Source organism: Sminthopsis crassicaudata, chromosome 1 (genome assembly GCF_048593235.1).
Source record: "Sminthopsis crassicaudata isolate SCR6 chromosome 1, ASM4859323v1, whole genome shotgun sequence".
NCBI classification, from domain to species: Eukaryota; Metazoa; Chordata; class Mammalia; order Dasyuromorphia; family Dasyuridae; genus Sminthopsis; species Sminthopsis crassicaudata.
In genome coordinates, this window is record NC_133617.1 from 354,245,236 (window position 1) to 354,264,739 (window position 19,504).

At 34.5% G+C, this 19,504-nt stretch overlaps 1 protein-coding gene across 7 annotated transcripts in view; it reads left to right on the forward strand.

The window, feature by feature from the left end:
* The window catches only part of KIAA1328 (KIAA1328 ortholog), a 525,281-nt gene that overhangs the window by 443,871 nt on the left and 61,906 nt on the right, over positions 1-19,504 (forward strand). The window contains exons 9-11 of one of the 7 annotated variants that reach the window (XR_012484391.1): positions 181-389; positions 4,121-4,345; positions 6,673-6,801. The exons of 5 other annotated variants lie outside the window; for them this stretch is intronic. The gene's annotated coding sequence lies outside the window, so the exon portion shown is untranslated. The remainder of the gene's footprint in view (positions 1-180; positions 390-4,120; positions 4,346-6,672; positions 6,802-19,504) is intronic. One more of the 7 variants, XR_012484390.1, reaches the window with a different exon arrangement.

Here is a 19,504-nt window from a genome sequence, read left to right on the forward strand (position 1 = left end):
TCTTCTAGAGAGTCTTCACTCCTAGTGATGTGAATGATGTGTATTAGCCAAGGAATATTAATGTATGTGATGTAATAGAAAAAAATAAATGAGTTACAGTGTCAGAAATGCAGAAATCATTTGCATATTACCTAAAAGTAAGACTCATCAATGATTTTCTTCTTTTATTTTTGTATTTAGCAACAACAAAAAAGTGCTATAAGGTAACCACCGATTCCCTGTTTATATGTTAGTCTATTGGGGTATACGGTTGTTCAGAGAAGACTAGTACCTCCAGTACAAGGGCTGCTCATCCGCTTCTGGTGTTTACCTGCCACCCAATTCTCACCTTGGGCTTCAGAAAACTGTAGCAGCAGTCACATGCCAGCAAGCCATTTTAAGAGAACAGGGTAAGCCAGGTTGAGGATAACCGAAAGACTTTAAACCCATCAGTGAGTTGGAGGAGGGGAAGGAGATGAGGGGTGTCTGCCCATGTGAAGACATCCCCAGGCAGAAGGCACAGATAAAAGTGACTTGTTCCACTGGCCAATGAAGGACAGGCAAGTAAGTAATAGGCTAGGAAAGTGAGCAGTAAACAAAAAAACGTTTCGGGCCATTGAAAGTTACTATGATGGTAAGGAAGATCAAAAAAACCCACTTAGAAGAAGATAACAAAGTCATAACTATTACATTCAAAACCTTCAAGAAAAATAAAAATTGGGGGAAAAAAAGAAAGAAAAAAGTAAGAATTGGGCTTAGACCATGGAAGAGTTCAAAAGAGATTTTGAAAATGAAGAGAGAGGAAAAATTAGGAAAAGAATTGAGGGTGATACCAAAAGCTAATAGGGAGAAGAATGCCTTAAAAGCAAAATTGTCCAATTGGGAAAAGAAGTCCAGAAGCTCACCAAGGAAAATAATTCCTTAAAAATTAGAATTGAGCAAATAGAAGTTAATGACTTTGTGTGAAATCAAGATACAATAAATCTAAACCAAAATAAATGAAAACAGAAAAAATGTGAAATATCTCATTGGAAAAACAGCTGACCTGGAAAATGGATCCAAGAAAGATAATTTAAAAATTATTGGTCTACCTGAAAGTCATGATAAAATAAAAAGAGCCCTGGACATCAGCTTTCAATAAATTATCAAGGAAAACTGTCCTGATATTCTAGAACCAGAGAGTAAAATAGAAATTGAAATAATCAATTGATCATGTCCTGAAAGAGATCCCAAAATGAGAAAACTCTCAGGAATGTGATAGTGAAATTCTGGAACTCTTAAGTCAAGGAGAAAATATTGCAAGTATCCAGAGAGAAACAATTCAAGTATAGTAGAGCTATAGTCAGTAAAACACAAAATTTTACAGCTTCTACATTAAAGAACCAGGGGACTTAAAATATGACATTCCAAAGAACTGTGGAGCTATGATTAACAGCAAAATTGAATATAATCCTTCAGGGGAAAAGGTGGATATTCAATGAAATAGAGGATTTTCAAGCATCCATGATGAAAAGACTCAAACTGAATGGAAGATTTCATTTTCAGATTTAGGACTCAGAAGCAAAAGGAAGTAATCAGGAAAGTGATAAAAGGGATTTTATAAGATTTACCTTTTTACATTCCTAAATGGGAGAATAATACTTGTAACTCATTAGAACTTTATTATTATGACAGTTTAAAAAAGTATATATAGACAGAGGGCACAGGTATGAGTTGAATATGAAGAGATAATATCTTTTTGAAAAATGATGAAATTAATGGGTAAGAGGGGAATATATTAGGAGAAAGGGAATGGTATAAATTATTTGCCACTAAAACAAGAAGCAAGGAAAAGCTTTTACAGTGGAGGGAAAGTTGGGGAGGAGAGTGAATCTTAAATTTCACCAGAATGACCCAAAGAAGAACACACTCAATATGGGTATAGAAATCTATCTTATCCTGCAGGGAAATAGGAAGGTAATAGGATATGGGAAGAGGGGAGGGTGATAAAAGAGAGGGCATATTGTCTTCAACACTTTTGAGGATAGATAGGATGAAAGGAAACATAGAATAATTGAGGGAGGGATACAATTAACAATAGTAATTATAAAAAGAATGCTGAAGCAAGTTTTTCTGATAAAACCTTATTTCTCAAACATAGAGGGAAAAGAAACAAATTTATTTTTTAAATGTCCTAATTAATAAATGATCAAAGATATGATCTATATCCAAAGAGCTATAAATTCATGTACATCCTTTGACCTAACAATGCTACTATCAGATACAAATAACAAAAGAGATTTAAAAAAAGAAAAAGAAAAAGAACCTACATGTACAAAAATATTTGTAGCCGCTCTCTTTTCAGGACAAAAAAAAAAAAAGGAAATTGAGGGGAAACCCATCTATTGGGTCTGCACAATTTGTGGTATGTAATTGTTATGGAATATTATTCTTCTATGGGAAATGATGAGCAGGGTGCTCTCCCCCCCACAAAAAAAAAAAAAGCCCTCAAAAATCCTCCATGAACTCAAGCAAAGTGAAATGTACTGTACACAAAGTAATAGCAATGTTCCAAGATGACCAACTGTGTGTGACTTTGCTATTCTCAGCAGTACAATGATACACAACTACTCGGAAGGACTTGTGATGAAAAATTCTATCCATACTCAGAGAAGAAACTGATTATGACTGAATACAGATTAAAATATATGCTCTCTCTCTCTTTTTTAACTTTATTTTTCTTGAGAGCTTTTTTAAAATTAGGGTGGGAGTTCTATAGTTGTTGGTTTTTTTCCCCCACAACATGACTTTAATAGAAATGTTTTGCATAATTTCACATATGATTTCTTAATGGGAGTTGGGGGTGGGGATAAAGGAGAGAATTTGGAACTCAAAAGTTTTAAAAACAAATTAAAATTCTTTTAAGTGTAAGTAGGGAAAATATTAAATAAATAAATTTTTAAAAAAGAAAATTATTTCACTCACTATTGGTACATGGAATGCACATGCTTATAGATTACATGAAATCCAGTAGACCTGATAGATAAACTTTACTTATAAGAGATATCATCAGGCATCATATCCAAATAGCCCTGATTGAAACAAAGCTGGTAAATGAAGGCTAGCTTACTGAAATCAGAGCTGGATATACATTTTTCTGGAGTGACTGCAGTAATGAGGAACTCTGAAGCTGGCATTAGTTTAGCAATCAAAATTAATCTTGCCAACAAGCTTGTATGCCTCCCAAAAGAAGTGAATGGGAGGCTCATGACAATGCAATTACCATTTGCAGGAAAGTACCACACCACCATTATCAGTGTCTATACTCCCATCATGATGAACCTTGATGAGATCAAAGAAAAATTTTCCTGAAAACCATGATCAGTGTGCCAAAAGAGAACAAACTTGAATTTCTGAGAGAGTTTAATGCCAGACTATGCATGAATTATCAGACATGGCAAGGAGTCCTTTGGAGGAATGGAGTTGGAAGCAACAACAGCAGTGATTATTTACTATTGAAGACTTGTGTGACTCATGACATTCTCATCACCAACATGGTCTTCCATAAATCTAAATGCAATAAAATTTCATGGATACAGCCTTATAGCAAACATTGAAAGTTAATAGGTTATGTTATTATAAGGAGATAAGGGGAAAAAATGTACAGGATATGAGAGGGATGAAGATAATGTATGGTACAGAGTGCTGAACTGATCATAAACTTATTTTCAACAAATTAAACATTCACATTCAACAAAAGCAACAGCTCCAAAGTAAGAAAACTACCAGATGACTTATTGTCTGGGCATGAATAACATATTAATAATAATTTGGAGGGAAAGCTGAGCCAACACACAGAAACAGAGGAACAGAAAAGAAGAAGAAACTTGGTGTCCTTTTTTTTTTTTTTAAGCTCATCTGGACCAGAACATTTACAAATATAAGGACTAATTTGATAAAAATAATGGGGAAATTCAGAAGCTATTAAATGAAAGACAACTCCCCAGGATTTAGCCATATGGGATCACAAAGAGTTACACATGACTAAAATGACTGATCGACAAGTCTTAAGTTAGTATGCTCAACTTTTCAAAGTATGGAAAATAAAAGGAATATAAAATAAAGACAAAATAAGACAGGAATTATGATTTCTTTGTTATAGGAAACTCTTACCAATGAAGATTGGCACCTCCCTCCATAACTTATAATGTTATGGAGTATCCTGTGGCACCAAGAGATTGTGACTCACCCAGGAAGCAAAGATAATTAACAGTGTCAAATACTGTAGAGAGATAAATAAAATGATAAGGACTGAAAAATGGCCATAATTTCGAAATTAAGGAATTGTTGCTAAATTTGGAGAGAACAGTTTCAATTGACTGATAAGGTAAAAGGCTACATTACAATACATGAATGCGAAGTGGAAGCAAATGAACTAAGTAGAGAGCCTTATAAAGACTAGCTATGAAAGAAATAAGTGATGTAAGAATAAGACTTGAGAGTATGGTACAATCAGGTGAAAGCTTTTGAGTTTGTGGAATTTTTTTGTTTGTTTTAAATGCGTTTATTTTCAATTCCATATTCTCATTCTCTACCTCCAGCCCATTGGGAAGGCAAGAATATAATACTCATTATATACATGAAATTATATCAAACATATTTATGCATTAGCAATATTAGAGGAGGAGTCAAGATATATATGCTGTTACTGTATAAATTGTTCTTCTGGTGCTATTCACTTTATTTTCTATTAGTTTATATATCTTCCCAAGTTTTTCTGAAATCATTAACTTCATCATTAATTACAATACAAGAGTATTCTATCACATTTACATACCATAACTTGTTCAGGCATTCCTTCCTTGATGGGAATCCTGAAGTCAAGATTTTTTAAATAGTAAAAGACTTGGGAATATATGTTTTAAACTAGAAAGGAACCTGTAGAAATGTAAAGTTTAAAGATTAGAAAGGGGGAATGATGGTAGGACTTTATGCTGGAAGAGTTTTCAGTTAGGCATCCATAAATTCTCCATTTATTTTAGGACAATTATTACAAAATCTGTCATTTGTGTTACTAATCCAGTGCTTAACAGTGCCTGATTTAAAATAGGCAGTTAATAAATGTTGATTTGATGCTCACTTCTGGTCTTGCTTCTAAGACTGTTATTCAGTCAACAAATCTTACATGGCATTATATTAGATCATGCCTATGGCATAGTTGCAATCTAGATCATGGTGTGCTTGGGAATTGAGGTTTAACAAGTGAGTCAGTGCATATACATAAGGAAGTATCAGAAGAGAGGATGTGACTAGTGTGAAACCCCAGTGAAAACTAGGGTTTTTGGAATCATGGAAAGGGAGACACTAAGACTGGTGGATGGAGGCTGGTTTTATCTGCTATTACTTTGAGTCTTGATTCTGTCTCCTGTGTCTTACCCCAAAAGGATATCAACATTATGGGTAACAGTGAGAAAAGAACCTTAACCAATGTTATGTCTCACTGGCATTGTCTCTGCTTAAGAAAAGAGCACTTGGAAAGTTAGGGGATGGGAAGTTTCAGTGACCCCAACAGTAGAGTATATGAGAGTACATTTATGTATAAATCAATAGCAGATAGGCAGAAATCTGAGTTCTGATATAGTTAGCATTAGTCTTGAAGGATTGTCCTTTTAAGTCTTTTATATTTGTTTTTATAAATCTAAGTTAGCTGATAAATTTCCATGTTTTTATTCTTCATCAGACTCATTTCTGTTTATGTCTTCAAATTTAATTCTTAAGAGAAGTGCTACACCTCCATCTCTTCTTTGTGGAGGTGGAGTATAGAATATATAGAATAATTGTATATACTTTTCAACTCCAATCATGGAATATTGTATATACTTTCCAACTTAAGAAGTACATCTAGATAGCCTCAAAGATCTCTTCCAACTCTAAGGTTCTGTGATTTCATAGTCAGGAGTGGGGATTCAGCTCTTATTTGCTACTATTTGCTCTATCAAGGAATATAATCATCAGATATGGAAGGATTGTACAAAAAATGATTAGCAAAGGATTGGAATCCAGGATAAATAAGGAAATAATAAGAGTACCAAGCTATCCAAGTGATATAATGGATAGATTACAGAGCCTAGAATCAGGAAGAAACATCTTCCTGAGTTCAAATCTGCCTCAGATATAGCTGGGTGACCCTAGGCAAATCACATCACTCTGTTTGCCTCAGTTTCCTCATTTGTAAAAATTAACTAGAGAAAGAACCACTATGATATCTTTGCCAAGAAAATCCCAAATATGATCACAAAAAGTTAGACATTATTAAAATGACTGAACAACTAAGCTATCCCTCAGTGGGTGCAAGTCTAGTTATCCAATTGCTTTTAGTGGTCATTTACTCTAACACTGTGGTTAGTCACTGTGTGTCAGGCATAGTGCCAGGTCCCAGTGATACAAAAAAAAAAAAAAAGTGATAGGAGCACAGGGCTGGATGTAGACAAATGACCTATGTTTCAAAGAGCAGACTAAGGTTAATTCTTCTAAATATAGGTCAGTGAGCTTTACTTTGATACCCTGCAAAGCTAGCAAAACAATTTTTATGGAGTTGGCTTATTTATATTGAGAAAAGAATTGAGAATTACTAACATTGAGCTTGGATTTGTCAAGAACACATCATACTATAGAGATTAATCTTACCAAACTAACCATTTCCTTTTTTGGCAGTGTTAAATGACTGGTAAATCAGAGGAATGCCAGAGAAGTAGTATACCTGGATTTAAGCAAGGCATTTTACAGATTCCCATGCTATATTTATGGACAAGATGGAGAGATAGGAGCTGAATAATAGTACAGGTAGGTGGATGCAGGAACTGGTTGACTGATCAGACCCAGGGGAATTGAGCTACTATTTGCTCAATGTCAGCCTTGGAAAAGTCACTAATGGAGTAGTGTCACAGGGATATAACTTTGGGTTCAAAGTTGTTGTTAGTCACATGATTCAAGGTATAAATAATATGTTTATCACCTTTTCAGATCACAGTAAGTTGAGAAAGATAGATTTGATATAATTCAAATGAAAGAAGAAGTAAAAACAACAGGCCAAATTTAATATGTTGATACTTTTTTAAAGGGGATAAATATGAAGTCCTGCCCCATAACAATAGTGGTATGTTTAGTTTTAAATGCCACATTCTGGGAAGACCATCCCAAAGCTATAGCTCATTCCATGGAAGGAAAACTAGGTTGGTAAGGGGCACTAAGATCCATGTATTTCTGAGCTCTAAAGGCACTTACGTGAGACATGATAATTATCTTCACTTATTTGAAGAGCTGCCATCTAGACTACTCCATACTAAGTTCTCCAATTAAGTGATATTTTACTCTCATACTGCCACCCCCACTCCAATGGTGAAAGTTCACTAGATCCTGAAACTCATTTCACTTTTGGATAGTTCTAATTGTTAAGACATTTTTTCTTTTATCATGATAAAATTTGCTTCTCAGCAGCTTCTACCCAGTGTATTCCTAGCTTTGCCCTCTGGGACTGAGGGAAACAAAGCTAACCCTTATTATGTATGACATTCCTGATAACTAAAGTCTTCTCAGAAATCAAAAGTCTGAGTTCCTTAAGATGATCTACTTATGACATAGCTTCAGTTTTCCTCACCATTTTATTTACCCTCTTCCTTGAAGTGCTCCAGTTTGCTGCTCTTACCAAAATATACCTCCCTGAAGTAAATAGATTACAAATATTGAAAAAGAGAGTACCAAATAAATGTCACCTCCTTTGTTCAGGTCACTATACTATCAAGGTAGATTAAAGTCTTACTAGCTTTTTTGACTTCCATGTCACCTTGTTGACTTCTTTTGAGCTTTTGGTACACTAAAATTCCCAAATATTTTTTACACAAGCTGTTAATTATTTACACTTCCATGATAATATTCTATGCTTATTAAATTTCACCCTATTGACTTTAGTCCAATATTCCAGCTCCACATTCTTTCATTTACCCTTCCATTTATCCCCTTCTAGTTTTTTGGCATCTACAAATTTATGAAGTATCTTAACTATGCCTTCATCAAAGTTATTGATAAAACCGTTAAACAGGAAAAGAGAGTGATTTTCTGGACCACTCCACATTAACATCCATCCATTAAAGGCTGAAACAGTCATTCAACCAGTTCTGAATCCATCCAACTGAATTATCATCTATTCACATCTCTTCCACTTTTTTCTTAAGGTTGTGTTGTGAGAGACTTTGTAAAATTCCTTGTTATATTGGGGTATTCAGTAGCTATGAAATTTTCCTGATCTCAGTAGCCTTGTTATATAAGTTAGTTTGCCATGATCAATTATTCATTAATGTTCCATTTCCCTAATTAGAAACTTTGACATTGCTCTAACTGACCGTAACCTCCTTGCATATCATCCCTATGTTTTATTCTTTCTACATCTGTTCTTTGCCATTGAGACTTTCAATCCTTCCATTCCTCAATACCTTTTCTGACTCTGACATCACTTTCCTCTCTCTCTAAACTCAATCCTGTGGCTCCCAATTTCTGTTCTACACTCTCTTCTGCTTTTGAATCCTTTCCCACTTATCCAATCACTTTTCTCCTCTTGCCAAACTTCAGCCTTGGATTATTTTTACCATCTGTTTCCTGTGCCCCTACTAACAGATTACTGAATAAAACTAGGAGAAATCTTACAATTCTACTAATTGGGTGCATTACAAATTCATATTTTCTTACTTTAATTGGGTTCACATTGCAGCAAAGCAGTCCTTTTTATTTTTTCCTAATTGATTTCCTACTTGACTTCCCAAAAAACTATTATAAACTTTTATTTCCTATACTCAAGTGTCCTCCACACTTCATTCTGTGCTGCCTTTCAGCTAGGAACTTTACCTTTTGCTTTAATGAGAAAATTGAAAATATTCAGTGTGATCTATTTTCTCCCATTTCTTCATCTCAGAATCCCTTGACATCATTTCCCACTCTCTGTTCCTTTCCCCTTTCCTCTTTTCTGACCAAGAGATCTTTCTCCTTGTCAAAGACCTGACCTCTCTCTATAGGAACACTTGATCCTATTCCTTTTCCACTCTTTCCAGCATACCATATTCATCAACCACTTTGCCTCTGAATTTTCAACATCTTTTATCAACTTCTTCTTTCTCCAGTGCCTTCAAATTATGTCTTTACTACATCCTCACTAAACCATATCTCTTCTCTCAGCCAGATTCCTTGAAAAACCTCAACACTCACTTCCTTCCTTTTTTCTCCTTTCAATTATTCATTCAAAGAGATAAACAAAGACACTCTGACTTCTAACCTAATCACTGAAATTAAACTTCTTTCTTTAAAGTTATTAGTAATTTCTTAATTGCCATATGATTGTCTTTTCTCATTTTTAAATGTTTCCAACTACCTGTGGCATTCAACATCATTGAATACCCTCTTTTCCTAGATATTATTTCCTCTCTGGGTTTTCATGGGACTACTTAATTCTCATCAACCTGCCATCTATGATTGCCATTTCTCTGTCTTCTGACTTATCATCCATGACATGCTTCCTAAGTTTAGGTGTTCCTTAAGGTTCTATCGAAGGCATTCTTTTCTTTATCTCTGCCCTCTCTTGGGATACATTCATTAGCTTCCATAGGTTTAAATAAAAATGAATGATTACAGACATATGTTTTTGCACATAAACACATATTTCTCTCTTTACCTGTACCTACATATGTGTGAGAGTATATATATATATATATATATATATACATATATATATATATATATATACAAGCACACATGTGTATAAGTATACAAGTATATATATATATATATATATATATATACATATATACACCACTTTATTTCAGGCCCTTATCACCTCTCTTCTAGATTATTGCAAGAGCCTTCTAATTGGTCTCTTTGTTTCAACTATCTTTTCACTATAGTCTATCCTATACTCCTGCCAAAGTAATTTTCTTTGACATAGATTTTACTCTTCTTGCTACACTCCAATGACTTCCTATTGCCTTTAGGATCAAATATAGCCTCTTCTGCTTAGCCTTTTAAAGCCCCATACATATTGTATATATATATATACAAGCACACATGTGTATAAGTATACAAGCATAAGTATATAGACATAAGTATGTCTATATAATATCAAAGATATATAGATAAAAATATTTTGGTTGTGTTGAATCATTTTTTTCATTTTCAGTGAAGTATTTTCCAATACTTCCCGATCCCATTTGGGATTTTCTTGGCAAAGAAAATGGAACGGTTTGCTCTTTCCTTCTCCATCTCATTTTACAGATAAAGAAACTGAAGAAAAAAGGCTAAATGACTCAGCCAAGGTCACATAGTTATTATGTGTCTGAGGCCAGATTAGAACCTAGGGAGATGAGTCTTCCTGACTTCAGACCCAACACTGTGATTCCTTGCTGCCCTTCAGTATATGGATAGAGAGACAGATATATCTTCAGTCTCACAGAGACAGAGTTAAAATTGGCAATTCCGAAACGGAATTCATCTTTTTTTTTTTTTTTTTTTTTCCCCCTGAGGCTGGGGTTAAGTGACTTGCCCAGGGTCACACAGCTAGGAAGTGTTAAGTGTCTGAGAACAGATTTGAACTCAGGGTCCTCTTGAATTCAAGGCTGATGCTCTATCTACTGCCCCACCTAGCTGTCCCCACCTTTTTTTTTTTTTTTCCTACACTCTCCCCTCTTCTAATCTTCTCCATTTCTGTCAAATGTACCACCATCCCTCCATTGTCTCAGATTTATAACCAAAGCATTATCCTATTTGTACTAAATCTTGCCATGTTTACCATCACAAAAACCTTTCACTTATAACCCCTTAGGCCCAACTCATACAGATACCACTTTATTTCAGGCCCTTATCACCTCTCTTCTAGATTATTGCAAGAGCCTTCTAATTGGTCTCTTTGTTTCAACTATCTTTTCACTATAGTCTATCCTATACTTCTGCCAAAGTAATTTTCTTTGACATAGATTTTACTCTTCTTGCTACACTCCAATGACTTCCTATTGCCTTTAGGATCAAATATAGCCTCTTCTGCTTAGCCTTTTAAAGCCCCATACAATTTGATCCCAACCTGTCTTTCTGATCTCACTAGATATTAGTTCTCCATCCATTTACGGCCACCTAGCCCAAGTGTCCTTCTGTTTTGTCATACAGAATGCTCCATCTCCCATCTCTCTGATTTGCTATTGGCCATATTATGGACCTGGATTGCAATCCCTCTTTTCCTTCACCTCACTTTTCCTTTTTACTATTGAGCTTTTGCATAGATCCTTTTCCTAATACCTCCAACTACTAGGGTACTTCCTCCAAAACTACTTTGTACTTTTATGTATTTTATCTGCTTTATATTTATACTGTGTATACATGCATGTATATGCATATATACTACATAAATACAATACGTGTATATATATACATATATATGTATGTATGTATGTATGTATTTATAGCTGTTGTGAGACCCATTAGAATTTAAATTCTATTAGTGTGGGGATTGTTTCAGTCTATAGACTTGACTATCCCTGGCACCTGACATTGTGTGGGGCACATTTCTGGCAATTAATAAATATATATGGATGTATTCACTGAATGATGGACGTATACTTTTTTTTTCACTTGATCTCCCCTGTCTTGCCCAAGATTGAAGCAAAATATAATTCCCACCACTGTTGGACTTGGAAAGTTTGGTCTCTTCTCTTTTTCCACTAAAGCCAGTTTCCTCCTGCTTAGGTGTGCCTTCCCCCAACAGTTCACTATAAAAACACCTCTTCAGTTTAGGTCCTCTTTAAGCTCAGAGCTCCATGAGATTTAGCCTCTTCAGTAGCAGAGACTCCAGGACACCCAGCTGAGAGTCTATACTTGCTGTAGTGTTTGTCAGTTCCCTTTGTAAATGCTAACAAGCCATCCCTTTGATACTATATTTCCTAGGACTCAAAATCTTGACCTATAGTTGATTTATCTTAGTTGGCCACAGAAAGCAGAACTGCTGAAATTTACAGAGCGTGATATTATATACCTCTGCACAAGTGAAAATTACCTGACATTTTGAACTGTCACAAATTAGAATGTCTAGTCTTCTAATTGAATTTAATAAACATTGTTAATATCTTGCTATCTAGGTGGTTTTATACTGGACAATGGGGATACAAAGATAAAAATGACAGACTATGCCCTCAAATAGTTTACATTCTACTGAGTAGCATAGTATTTAAACACATAAATATGAAATAATCTGAGGAGAAAAAGATACCTAATACCTAAGGATGCTTAGAGGGTCTTTCCAGGAGGTACCATATAGTCTAAACATGAAGGATCTGAAGAAATAAGGATGAATTCCTGGCAGGGGGGATAGAGAGATGGGAGCTAGAATTTGGAGTTTTGAAAAGATCAAGTGATAGTGTTTGACAAACCCAAAGATCCTAACTTTTGAAATAAGAATTCATTATTTGACAAAAACTGCTGGGAAAACTGGAAATTAGTATGGCAGAAACTAGGCATGGACCCACATTTAACACCACATACTAAGATAAGATCAAAATGGGTCCAAGATTTAGGCATAAAGAACGAAATCATAAATAAATTGGAGGAACATGGGATGGTTTACCTCTCAGACTTGTGGAGGAGGAAGGAGTTTGTGTCCAAGGGAGAACTAGAGACCATTATTGATCACAAAATAGAACATTTTGATTGCACCAAATTAAAAAGTTTCTGCATAAACAAAACTAATTCAAACAAGATTAGAAGGGAAGTAACAAATTGGGAAAACATTTTTACAGTTAAAGGTTCTAATAAAGGCCTCATCTCCAAAATATACAGAGAATGGACTTTAATTTATAAGAAATCAAGCCATTCTCCAATTGATAAATGGTCAAAGGATATGAACAGACAATTTTCAGATGATGAAATTAAAACTATTTCCACTCATATGAAAGAGTGTTCCAAATCACTATTGATCAGAGAAATGCAAATTAAGACACCTCTGAGATACCATTACACACCTGTCAGATTGGCTAAAATGACAGGAACAAATAACGATGAATGTTGGAAAAACTGGGACACTGATGCATTGTTGGTGGAGTTGTGAAAGAATCCAACCATTCTGGAGAGCAATCTGGAATTATGCGCAAAAAGTTATCAAAATGTGCATACCCTTTGACCCAGCAATGCTACTACTGGGCTTATATCCCAAGGAAATACTAAAGAAGGGAAAGGGACCTGTATGTGCCAAAATGTTTGTGGCAGCCCTTTTCATAGTGGCTAGAAACTGGAAAATGAATGGATGTCCATCAATTGGAGAATGGTTGGGTAAATTATGGTATATGAATGTTATGGAATATTATTGTTCTGTAAGAAATGACCAGCAGGAGGAATACAGAGAGGCTTGGAGAGACTTACATCAACTGATGCTGAGTGAAACGAGCAGAACTAGGAGATCATTATACACTTCAACCATGATACTGTATGAGGATGTATTCTAATAGAAGTGGATATCTTCAACATAGAGAAGAGCTAATCCAATTCCAATTGATCAGTGATGGACAGAATCAGCTACATCCAGAAAAGGAACACTGGGAAATGAGTGTAAACTGTGAGCATTGGGGGTTTTTTTTGTTTGTTTTGTTTTGTTTTGTTTCTCTTCTCAGATTATTTTTACCTTTCGAATCCAGTTCTTCCTTTGCAACAACAACAACAAAAAAATTCGGTTCTGCACATATATATTGTACCTAGGATATACTATAAGATATTTAATATGTATGGGAATGCCTGCCATCTAGGGGAGGGGGTGGAGGGAAGGAGGGGAAAAACTCGGCACAGAAGGGAGTACAAGGGATAATGTTGTAAAAAAAAATTTTACCTATGCATATGTACTGTCAAAGAAAATGTTATAATTATAAAAATTAATAAAAAAAAAAGATCAAGTGATAATTTTGCCTGGAATAATATGTACATAAAGAGGGATAAAGAGAAATAAGTCCAGACAATAGGCTAGATCCAGTTATGGGAAGTTTAAATGCCAAATTAAGAAATTTGAATTTATGCTAGTGGCAGGAAGAGCCACTGAATAGTCTTTAACAGAGTGATGAACTGGTTAACCTAGTGATGTATAAAGGAAGATAATTTAGGCAGCTGGAAGATGGGTCAGAGAGGAGAACACTAGAAGTAACAGAGACCAAAACGGAGAATAGTCAAGGTGTGAAGTGGTAAAGTACTGAATTTGGGTAGTTGCTCTATGAGTATATCAGTAGTGGCAATATGTTAGTATGATGAAAAAGAGACAGACACAGAGATAAGACAGGCAGAGAGAGAAGGAAATGAGAATAGATGAACATTTTCTGAGTATTTTGTAGGAGTTCCTGTTTTATTATGAATTGGACTAGTTTGCAAATGAAATCTCCTAGCTCTGAAATTCTTCATTCTGCAGTTCTCCTGCTTAAAAAAAGAGGGATCTGAATTATTATGGATAAACGATATTTACTCAGCCTTAATAGGAAGCCAGATGTGTGGCAGTACACTTAAAGTCAGGAATATCTGAGTTCATATCCTGCCTCAGACACTTATTATAAAGTGTATGACTTTGGGCAAATCACTTTATCTCTGTTTTGTCATCTGTAAAAGAGGAATGATCATAGCACCTAGTTCATAAAGTTACTAAGTGGGGAAAAGGAGATAACATGATTTTTTAAAATTATTATACCTTTTTATTTACAAAACATATGCATGGGTAGTTTTTCAACACTGACCCTTGAAAAACCTTCTGCTCCAACTTTTCTCCCTCCTTTCCTCCACCCCCTCCCCTAGATGGCAGGAAGTCTAATACATGTTAAATATGTTAAATACAATATATGTATACATATTTATACAATGAGATAACATTTGTTAAGTGCTTTGAAAACCTTAAAGCATTATATCAACGCAGTTGTCATCATCATCATCGTGTCATCGTCGTCATTGTTATCCTTCCTTGAAAGATCTGTAAGAAGAAACCTTGTAATTTTCTTTCCTTACTAAGGATACATTTCTGTATTTTTTTTCTTCTTAAAGACTCTCCATCAATCAGTCACCAGAATTCACCAAGTAATTATCAAGTGTAGATCTTATGTCAGCTATTTTTATGGTGGTTAGTTGATCATGAAGTGGATTTCCCCCTTTCTTTGTTCTGTTATTTTTATGTTACTAGTCAGTAGAGTCTACTAGTCTTTGTCCAACCACCAGACTTTGATCGAGTCATTTTGTAAGATTCTCAACATCATAGATTTAGAGCTGGAAAGGACTCTGGAAGCTATAAAGTCCAACTTTGTCATTTTAAAGAGGGAGTAGAGTGAATATTGATAGTGGGATTCATGACTAGGTAATGTATCCTTTTTCCCTAGATACACCCTATGAAGGAAAAGGAAAAAGATGGGAGAAAGCCAAAAGCTTTCTCAGTTCTTTCTCTTATTCTTAGTTGTGATTTCTTCACTTTCCCTCTTTCAGTTTTAATTTGCTTTTGTGTGTCCTCTGGCTGAACTTGTTTAGCACTAGCTACCAGACCTCCAAGTGAAGTAAGTCATCTCCAACTCTTCTATCTTTGTGGCAGTAAATTGTTTTTATTGGTGTAAACAGCACTTATGTCAATATGCACTAAAATCTAACAACCTGTCTAGTTAAGAATCACTGGCTGCAAAAACCATTCTCTCTTCTGACATCCTGTGCTGTTAGGCTTAGAAACCAAATTAAGGTAGCGCTGTTCAAGTTCTCTACTGTAATCCTGATAGCTTCTCTTCCCCAAGTTTTACCTTTTTATTAAGACTATTATACTTTTAGATACCTGTTTTTATTCTATACAGATTTTCACATACATATTTACTATAATGCTCTCTTTCTTAGAGGAAGGTGGTACTGTTGATCCACCATCAGTGGGTATATGCATTGAGGTGTATTTTCTAATGGCACAGATGTTACATAAGGACTGTCCATATCAGGAGTGTATCATCTGTGGCTAAAGAACAAAGGAAAATTAGCCAGTCTATATAGGAAATTGATCATTTGATCTTAATTTCTTTTCTACTTTTCTATAATCACTAAGAAAAAAAAAAGCCACCTTGACCATACATAAAGATGAAAGAAAGTCTGTGAAGCCTGACTGATATTATGACCTTATCTTATGGTATATTTAACTAATCATATTTCTAGTTATAAAAAATTAGAACCAACCTTGCTTATGAATAGCATCTTATTTTTAGTACTAGCATCATCATCCAAAAGTTTTGACTAAGTGCTTGTTCTGTAACAGTACTGTTGTGTACAGGATCTTTGTGGGGTTTTTTGTAGATATTATTTTCCATGTATCTAAGACAGAATAGTTTAATTTTGTTTGCCAACTATTTGGAATACTTTCTTTCCACTTCTATTTCTATCCCACATCCATCTTTTCTTGCATATACCACTAAAGAAATATTGTGGGAGAAAAAGCATTGGATTTGAAATCAAAGGATCTAGTTTAAGTTCTACTTCTACCAATTACTCTACACCAATGGTGTGAAACTTAAATAGAAACAGATCCTTGCCAGCATATTAACTTAGGAAAACAAAAATTAATATTATCTATGTTGTATTGTATTTTTATTTATTTTATTAAAAAATTTCTCAGATACATTTTAATCTGGTTCTGTAGGTTGAAACCTCTTTTCTACAATTACATATGTTTTTGTGTCATGCCATCTCTCATACCATTCTTTTCAACTTCACAAGATTATTTTAAGGTTAAAATGTAATATTTTGTGTACTATCAAATATTATATAAATGTGAATTATTATTCATTCCAGCTAAACCCCCCAACTGAATTATTCTAATCTGCCTCCTTCCTTTTCTTCTCCCTAGGTAACTCACATAAATATCAGACCTGTAAAGCTATCTATAGTAGCATCCTTTTTTTTTATAGGCCTGCCCTTTGTGATTAAATATATATTTATTGAAATTAATTGTGGTCAAACTAATGACCGAGAAATTTAGTATATTATATCTAAGTTTAAAATTACATCTTCAATTTAATGATTTTTTTTTACTTAATTGATGACCTGATGATTCTTGTTCAAAACTCTCTTATACCATCAACTGTAATATTTTTCTCTAAAATTTAATGTTCTCTGGGCACAGATTTCTTGGGGGGGCTTCTGGAGGCAGCCTTCCTTTCAGTTCAGTGTAATCACCCCAAATGCAACTAGGAGTTAAAAGTCTAGATCCTTTATTTTCTTTTTCCAATTATTGTCTCTTTCCTTGGGCCCAGTTATCTTTCTTAGGGCCTAACTCTCTCCTTGGTTCTGAGAGCTTTTGCTGCTAGTCCTTTGTTCTGCCAGCTTCAGCCTCTTTTCCTCTGAATGTCTCCAGCTACCACAAAGATAGAAGTTGGAATGGATCTGACTCCACCTCCAAGAGTGATCTTGTGCTTTAGTGGGCTCCTCCTTATATATGCTCTCTTAAAGGTGTGAATCTTGTGGGAACTCTAATAAGTACTAAGTACATTAGTGAACTAGAGAATTGTTAAGTACCATGCTAAAATAGATAATTATTGTCTCTATAAATTCCAGTGACTTAGCACCTTGTAAGATTTCTAACAATCAACAAAGTGGTTTACATTTTTGTTCTGAAACAATCAGGAAACAGTCATAACCAAATGGAAACAGTGGCATCATTTATCATTTTGTTACATATAGCCCCTTCTAAGAGTTAAAAACTATTTACACACATATATTATATCTAGGTTATACTGTAATACATGTAAAATGTATGGGATTGCCTGTCATCTAGGGGAGGGAGTAGAGGGAGGGAGGGGAAAATCTGGAAAAATGAATACAATGGATAATGTTATAAAAAAAATTACTCATGCATATATACTGTCAAAAAATGTATAATTATAAAATTATTTTAAAAAAAGAACCAAAAGGGGGGAAAAAGTTTATACCTTTCTAAGTAAAAAAAATTAAAATAAAATAAAAAAAGAGTTAAAAACTAGTTGACCAACTGTTAGCCATTAGTTGAAGGAGTAAGTCATTAGGTTAAGAAGAGGGGTGTTAATATAGGCACAGATTGTGATAGGGTTGGTTGTTGTTTTTAATAACTATAGCCACACTTCTTTTTGTCTTTTCTCCCTCTAATAAATTACCCAATTATAGGTGTCATGAGTCCCATATTTTCTGTGCTTTCTGAATTCCCTTTTGCATCCATTAAAGGGTTTCACATTTCATACCTGCAGGAAATTGACCAGTGAAAGAAGATTTCCATTACTTGTCTTGGATGAAATTTTTACAGACTAATAAATGGCCTTCTATATGAATTATAATAGGGTTTTTTTGTTTGTTTAGGTGTTTACATTCATTGTGTTCTTGAGCTCTTGTTCAGTTTCCACCTAAAGAATTGTAATAATAAGGCAGTCATGCCTTTTAAGGCTGTTCCATTGGACTAATTAATTAATTGAAAAGTTTTTCCCTTAAATTGAACTGTTTGCCATTTCTACCACTATCTGCTGAGTAAATCTAATCCTTCAAATCTTCAGATATATGAAGCTAACATGTCCTCCTTTTAGCCTCAGTTCCTTCAACCAATGTTGTCATCTTTTCTAATCCCTTCACCATCCTGATTTCCTGTCTCAGAACCTTCCAATTTGTCAATGTCCTTCTTAAAATGTGACTTCTCTCACCATTCTTTAAGTGTTATTTTTCCAGACTTCAGATAAAAATCAGATTCTTCCTTAATGCCTTCTGTAAACTATTTCTCTGAATTTGACCTTTATCTTTATGACTTTTCACTTCATTCCGTAGGGGCAAGTGCCAAGAAACCTAGAATTTCTCATTTCTATTGTCAGGTCCTGTTATGGTCAGAAAAGTTTTCTTCCTCTTATTTTTATATGCTTAGCTATCGATGTAAGTATCAATCACTATTGAAGAAAGCTTCTTTCTGTACCAAATTTCTTTAAAGTCTTCAGATGCCTATCCTCTGATTGCCAAAATAAGCAAATTCCTTCATTAGCAAGTACTCCTTTATGGAGTTTTTTTTAAACAAGTGAATTATCTTAAGTTCTTCTTTGCTTTTAGTTGTCAGTAATTACTAGCTTTATTTTTTTTTCCTCCAACAAAGACTAACCTTCATCTCAGATGCTGGGAAAGTTTTATATTGCATGGTCATCTCCTCTCCCCATTTTATTAATGGGCCTCTCTTTCCCTTTGTTCATAAAAATTAGACTTAATCTCCATTAGCATAATGCCTCATTTTTGACCTGTGTCACTTGCCCAACTCAGTATTGTCCATTTTGGATTTTTTGAGTTTTCTCTGAAGTAATTTTTTTAATCCTAAAAAGCATTACTTTAATAAAATAATTAGATTATACTACTTTCTTCTTATGCTACTGTTTTTTCCTTAATATTCTGTTCAATTTAATAATGCTTTGTTAATATGTGCCAACTACCTTCCAATCAGAATTGTAATATGACTGTGTAAATCATTTTATAACCCTGCACCTCAGTT